At 40.4% G+C, this 5,713-nt stretch overlaps 1 protein-coding gene across 3 annotated transcripts in view; it reads right to left on the reverse strand.

Moving 5' to 3' along the window:
• ATXN7 (ataxin 7) overlaps positions 1-5,713 on the reverse strand; it is a 139,917-nt gene that overhangs the window by 133,819 nt on the left and 385 nt on the right. The window contains exon 1 of one of the 3 annotated variants that reach the window (XM_072785531.1): positions 5,213-5,545. The exons of the other annotated variants lie outside the window; for them this stretch is intronic. The gene's annotated coding sequence lies outside the window, so the exon portion shown is untranslated. Of the gene's footprint in view, positions 1-5,212; positions 5,546-5,713 lie in introns of those variants that run through there. 3 annotated transcript variants of the gene reach the window in all.

A 5,713-nucleotide genomic window follows, 5' to 3' on the forward strand; every position in this document is an offset into this window, starting at 1 on the left:
TATATGGTATAAAATATACTTTTAAGGTATATGAGAAAGCATATTTCACCTCAGATACAACAGACTATGAAGGGAAATAGTCATGATAATTCAATTGGCCATAAATAGGATAGATTTTAATTACTGTATTTATTCTTCAATAGCTTTTTTTTTTTTCAATAGCTTATTTTTTCCTGATTATAAAAGAAGCACATGCTACAGGAAAAGAAAAATTGAAAAATACATTTTTTTAAAAAATCACCCACAACTTTATTACCTACAGATAACAAGTTCCTGTTACTTGGTATATACCCTTTCAGATATTTTCCTTTAGGTTTCTATACACAGTACTTTTGATTAAAAAATCATTAAAAAAATTTTAAAAAAATTAAAAAATCATTTAAAAACTCACACATTGGGACGCCTAGGTGGCTCAGCGGTTGAACGTCCACCTTTGGCTCAGTGCATGATCCCGGGGTCCTGGGATCGAGTCCCACATCAGGCTCCCTGTGAGGAGCCTGCTTCTCCCTCTGCCTATGTCTCTGCCTCTCTCTCTCTGTGTCTCTCATGAATAAATAAATAAAATCTTTAAAAATAAATAAATAGTCACAAATTATATATATTCTCATGCTACCCTCTTTTTTCTAAACATCATTCCATGTCAATGAATGTTGACCTGCATCATTTTTTTTAAAGATTTTTTTTAAGTAATCTCTACTCCCAATTCGAGGTTCGAACTCACAACCCCGAGATCAAAAGTCACATGTTCTACCAACTGAGCCAATCAGGTAATCCCTGCATCATCCTTTCTAAAGACTGCACAGTGTTTCCCTGCATGGGCAGGTCCTGATAGACTTAATCCTTTATTATAGGCACTTGCATTACTTTCTTGTTTCCTATTACTAGAAAATGGGGCAGTGAGCAGTCTGGTACACACATCTATATGCACATTTGACCAATTATTTGCCATTTTATGACTTTGGATGCACATTGCCCAAATTGTCATCTAAGAAATAGGTACCAAACTTAGCTTAAGAAAAAAAAAAAAAGGAAACTATTAATATTTAAGTATAACATGTTTTACTACTGTCTACATAAAGTATTTTAAAAACTGCATCTTATCTCTAAATATCTAAAATACTGATGCGTAACTCTGCTATTATGTGTACATATAGAAGGGGGAATATTCTAAAATACCCAATAACTTCAGCATAATGTAGTTTTGAAGTTAAACTAAAAAAAAAAAAAAACAACTTGCTGCAAATTAGTAAAGAATGTTAAAAGGCAGGAAGGGAGGCAAAAATAAACCAATCAGCTACAGCAATTGCCAGGTCACCAAATCTGCATCCCATACAATGACCAAGGGAGAAGGGTCAGGAGAGAGAGAAAAGGTAAAACTACAAGCAGCAGCCCTCAGAACTTCAGGGATGGCCAGATGAAATCACACACAGACATATACACCTACATGCGCTGTACACATCAATCCTGGAACTAATCTCCAGGGGTTAGAGCACAAGAGGACTCTTTGTGTGTTTAATTTAACAAAACATCATGCAGAAATTGGGGGGGAGGGGGGAGTCCGAATACAGATTTCCTTAAGGTAAGAATGTCTTGTTAGCAGCTTGAGAGCCTAGCATCAGTTACATCCCTTCCAGGATAAGGAAACAACAGGAACTTGAAGCATGAGACAGCTCCAAAAGCATAGATTCCTTTCAAAACCATCACACAGGACAGGGTTCAAATATTAAGCCTTATGGAAAACTGGGCAAGGTGAGAACATTTTTAGCAATAAATAAAATTTCCTGGTGATATAATAATGCATGTGCTAAGAAGGGAAGGCCGCTCACCATAACTAGGAACAACTAACCTGATGGGAGTTTCATCCTATTGGAAGAAGACAGGGGCCTTGGAAAATGCTGCCATACCAAAAGTATGGAATGCTTGAGGTGGCAAATGGCAACACATGTGCGGTGGTGGTGGTGGTGGTGATGGTGATGGTGATGGTGGTGGTGGTGGTGGTGGTAGTGGCGGCGGCGGCTTGGTGATGCCACAGACCCCTAGAACTTAGGAGTCTAACATTTTTTCTAGGCAAAAGGTCAGCCTATGAGTCAAATCCTCCTGCTGGCTGTACACAACACATTAGTGGAAGCTATACCTATAACTTTGGCTGTCTAATTCTGGCATCTTAGAAATGCCTCCACAATTGGGTACCTGCATTGGTTTTCATTTAAATTACAAGTGAAGAGTAAGAGTTAAGAGGAGTCTTACACAGAGACAACTATGCTGTTGGTGGGCTGCTACTGTCTCTTTCTGCCCAGCACCAATGTCTCCAGCTTTACCAAGCGCACCACTATCTTCCTTCAACTTTCCCCCTGGATATCTACAAGGTAAGGACGCTTAATCCTAACTCATTTTTGAAAACCTAATTTTCAAAAAAGTTTCAATTATTGAGAAATAATATATATCATTACAATGTACCATGTTTATACATGTTCATTCTTATGTGTATTAGTGGTTACTGCATCTAGCTTCCAAGGCCTTCATATAGGCCCAATGAGGGGTTCAGATTTTTTTTTTTTACACAGGGAACTTCATTCCTGCCTCTTTATGCTTCTACTGCAGTAGGCTTTATCCACGTGAGGAACTGGAGGGTCAAGTAGGTTAAGCAACTACAGCAATTGAAAAACCCAGATTTGAACTTAAGTCTGCTTTGATGAGAAACCTTTTCCTATCATGCTCTGCTGCTTGGCCAAGGCAAAAATACATTTTCTTAGAATGATTACCTCTCAGTCACATTTGAGATTTGCTGGAGAGCAGTAAGAGAGGGGAGCTGAGTGACCCATTTGCTCCAAGAGCTGGTTGTCAAGATCAAATCTCTGCTTATTGACCATCAATCTATCTGTTCTAAATTTTTAAATATAATTTAAAAACAGCCACAATGAACCCAGGACTAGCATGTCAAGCCCTTTATGTGTGTGCATGGTTTATCAACTAATAGGCAATACTTTATTATGGCAACAAAATGGAAGTATTTTTGCACCTCTAAGACCATATGTTTAGACTAAAGACAAGTTTAAACAGCAAGTAATGGGCACAAAGATCTCTATTTTCTTTTTTTTTTCCTTGTAAGAATTATTCTAACTCCCATTTTATTTAATAAAAACATACAACTGTAACGTTTTGGGGCTCTGGATCTCTTTTTATAACCACAACCACAGACCTTCTCCCTAGAAAGACACACATACACAAAAAGGTTTGGTCACAATTATAGGGAGTTCAGGAACCTTTGAAGCCCATTCATGGACCCCTAGAGGTCCAAAGACCCCAGGACAACCTTTGCTCTAAAAACATACTGCAGGGGCAGCCCTGGTGGCTCCAGGGTTTAGCACCGCCTTAGCACCGCCTTCGGCCCAGGTCCTGATCCTGGGGTCCTGGGACTGAGTCTCACGTCAGGCTCCCTGCATGGAGTCTGCTTCTCCCTCTGCCTGTGTCTCTGTCTCTCTCCCTCTCTCTGTATCTCTCATGAATAAATAAAATCTTAAAAAAAAAAAAAAACTTTTAAAAACATACTGCTAAAATGTCTACATCGTTTCACAGGCCCAGGGTAAAGACCTTAGAGCCAGCTCTCTCATCATCCATTTCAGAAGGCTAATGTTAAACAAACACTTAAACTTCCATAACTAAACCACCATACTCTCCAAGAAACCAGCAATCTAATGACTTGAGTAAAATCACCAAATCTAAGGTCATGTAAGTTCAAAGTTCAAATCATTTTTGTTATAGCTTAGAACCTGCTACTTCTTTCTGTCCACAACGGTTTCCCAATAACAGAAACATTAGTATGGCCCAGAGCTTGAGTCCTTCCTGTGTTTTTTTTTTGTTTGTTTATTTTTGGATTTATTTATTTATTTATTTATGAGAGAGAGAGAGGCGCAGAGACACAGGCAAAGGGAGAAGCAGGCTCCACGCAGGGAGCCGGAGCAGGACTCTATCCCAGGTCTCCAGGATCAGGCCCTGCGCGGAAGGCGGCACTAAACTGCTGAGCCACCCAGGCTGCCCGAGTCCTTCCTGTTTTAACATTCATGAATGCTTTAAGATATAATTATATGAAAAACGACTACTTTTAAAATTCACTAAAACATGTCCTTTTATGATAGGAAGAAAAGTCAATTAGGAGAATTCTTAAATGTTCAACATACAGATCTATATCAGTGCAGTTGCAAGTTAAATTATGTGGTTGGAGAGCAGATTTTTAAAATCTCACAAAGGCTCATATTTTGAGGTGTTTCAAACTACTTGGATCAAGAGCTTTCAGAGATGTTTATTTTTTAGGTATACCTCAAACTTTAAAGTCTTTCAAATCTCTCTTGGTCTTACTGGTTTACAAAATTTCTAGCACTGTCCACCGTATTTTTAAGTCACAAAATGAACATATACAAGTGTCTGGCCAGGACTCCATCTATGTATATGAGACTGGATGTCTTAGGAACATTTAACAGTTACAAGGGATGGTGATATTCTCCTATGCACAACACTAAAGATTATTTTAAATCGCTAGATACTGTTTCAAAATCATTATATGATAAGATGAAGTTAACAGGTAGCTTACACAGAACACCATTTCACCACTCGACCAATTATCTTTTAAACAGTAACCATCCCCACCAAAACGCAGTTGGGATATATAATCAACTGGCACTCTCCATTTACAGTGTGTAGTACCAAAGATTCAAAGTAAGTCTTAAGAGTATCTTCTCTCCTTCTAAAACCAAGATGAACTGAGCCTGATGCCCATACACATACACACACACACACACACACACACACACACACGAGTTTCAGCCAGTCTTATTTTAAGGCCAGGGGGGGCTTCACACCCTTGAGGAGGGCAAATTATACTTCAGAATCTTCAAACTGATTTGTTTGTTTGGGGTGGTGGTGGTGGTAGTGGTGTTATTTTTTCGCTTGTTTTCGCCTTTCTGCCAAAAGTCAAAGGTGCTAACTGTTGAGAACACCACTGAAGAACAGGGCTGGAGTTTCGACTCCATACACGTGAATAAAATCTCGCAGATGCTGATCTCCGGGTAGAGGTTCAACACGTTTCACTGCCATATACGTTGGCATTTACGACTTCTTCCTCTTTGAAAGGACCGGAGAGAAAACTGGGAGAATGAACCCAAGTTTCCCAAGGAACCAGAAAAAAAAAAAAAAAAAAAAAACCCGTCCAACTCACTTAACTGCTTCAGCCCGGATGTGAAGAGGTGGGGGGGAGCCTGGGGGGGGGGGGTCAGGAAAGTTGGGCAATAACTCCACAAATCAACCAAAAGCGCGGCTTGGAACTCAGACAGGCTTCCTGCAGCTTATGCAGCTCCCTCCATCTACCCCACTGGAGATCCCGTCAGCGGTGCCGGCTGTCCTCTCCTCTCGCCTCTCACCACCTCGATGTCGCCGTTTACGAGAAACTCATCCAAGTTGAAGCAAAGTGACTTTTGGGAAGAGATGCCGCCGTGACCTGCGCGCTGCTCCGGAAATGTGTCAACTCGGCACACACCAGGCAACGCTACTCCAGGAGCACCCCCCCACCCCCCACCCCCACCCCCCCCACACACTGCACTTTCAACTTCCCCTTAAGACGGGGACAATCGCATAGACTTTTTTTTTTTTGGAAAGTCAAAGAGGAAAAATATATAATAATAATAATAATAATAATGGAGCAGCCCGGCCGGGCCACGGA

The sequence above is a fragment of the Canis lupus genome, chromosome 19 (assembly GCF_048164855.1).
Source record: "Canis lupus baileyi chromosome 19, mCanLup2.hap1, whole genome shotgun sequence".
Taxonomy (NCBI): domain Eukaryota; kingdom Metazoa; phylum Chordata; class Mammalia; order Carnivora; family Canidae; genus Canis; species Canis lupus.